Here is a 1,713-nt window from a genome sequence, read left to right as displayed (position 1 = left end):
GTTATTCCTTTTGATGGTATCCCACATGAACCTTAGGCTTTATTCATTTTGTTTTGATCTTTTTTCTGATTGATCCAATTCCAAAGAAGTATTCATGTATTTGTCTTCAATATCGTTAATTCTGTCTTCCATTGCATCAATTCTATTCCTGTGCTCTTTCAATGCACTATCTATTTCTGACAATTTAGTATTAATCTTCTGGATTTCTATCAGTTTTAGAAAAATTTCTAATTGCTCATTTATTTTGTCATTTTGTTCTTGTATTTTCTTCCAAACTTCTTCTAGGGTTTTGTCTATGTTTTCCTTGGTCTGTCTCTCAATCCTTTGAAGATATCTAAATATAATTCTTTTAAATTCCTTATCAGGAAGTTCCATTGCTGCATCTTCCTGAGGGATGTGTTTTGGGTCTGTATCCTGGTCCCTTGTTTCTCCTGCTTCTTTGTGTGGACTGTGAGGCTCTGTTGTCTCCGAGGCATTATGACGTTTTTGTGTTTATATTTAACTGGTGATTATATGTTGGAGTGACTTGCCCACAATTTTCATTTTCTTTGTTTTCTTTGTATGTTATCTATACAGGCAGGGTACTGTGCTGTGCTCCTCTATTCACTAGTTGACAGAACTTATACACTCACCACTTCTCTCCTTTCCTTTGTCAGCCTCTCATATGTCCTTGCCAATGCTGGCAAACAGAGCCTGTTCTTAGATCCCTGGAATACAAATAAGAATGCTATCACTTTAAAATCCAAAATGGTTGCCACTTGTAAACATTCAAAATGGCTGCACCCTTGTTCACTTTAAATATCCAAAATGACCACCACTTGTAAACATTCAAAATGTTGTGCCCCTGTCACTTTAAATATCCAAAATGGCCACTGCTTGTAACCATTCAAAATGGCTGTGCCCTCAGTCACATTAAATATCCAAATGACTGCCACATGTAAACAATCAAAGTGGCTGCGCCCTCTGGACAGCAGAAAGTCCACAGCTCAAGTTGTCTCCCTTCTTGCTGTTTCCCTTCGTAGTCATAGGCAATCAGAGCAGTTGTCCCTGCAGCTCTTGGTCACTGGGACTGATCTTTAGGTCAATTCCCAGGTCCCAACACCACTTGGGAATATTCAGGCTGTTGGTCTTGTCAGAGTAGCTGACAGTCTACAACTCTGACCTTCTCTGTACTCGTTGTGTTCATTCAGGTTTTTCCACTAGTTGGTGCCTAATCCACTTCTGTATAGTTCCTTTCAAAGCTCAGGGTTCCAGGACTATTTTCTGTATCTCTATCAATTGGTTTTTCTTTTCTTTGTTGAAGACGGTCTCTGTTGCTTGTCTGTCTATTTCTTCATCTTACCTGAAGTCCCCCTCTTTTTCTTTTTTAAATTTGTTTGTTTTTGTCTGTTTTAAAACTAATATTATTACTTTTGTCCTTTTTATTATTATTCTTTTCTCTTCCCTTCCCAGGTTCTAGTTTTCAGCTTCTTTTCTTTTCCCTGTTCCTGGTTGCAATTTTTTTTTTCTTTCTTGTGGTTAACTCCTTTCCTTGTTTTTCTTTCTGTATTTTCCCCATTTTATTCCCACATTATTCTACTTCATTACCTTTTTTCTCTTATTGCCCTCTCCCCAGATATTGTGGTGGTTTTTTTTGTTTTGTTTTGTTTTTTGTTTTTTTCCCTTTTTGGTTACTGTTCCTGCATGATTAAATGATGTGGGGTTTTTTTTTGT

The sequence above is a fragment of the Orycteropus afer genome, unplaced genomic scaffold (genome assembly GCF_000298275.1).
Source record: "Orycteropus afer afer isolate SDZICR_OR568_19922 unplaced genomic scaffold, OryAfe1.0 scaffold01011, whole genome shotgun sequence".
NCBI lineage: Eukaryota > Metazoa > Chordata > Mammalia > Tubulidentata > Orycteropodidae > Orycteropus > Orycteropus afer.
The sequence above is the reverse complement of the archived record's forward strand: the minus strand, read 5'-3'. Positions refer to the sequence as shown.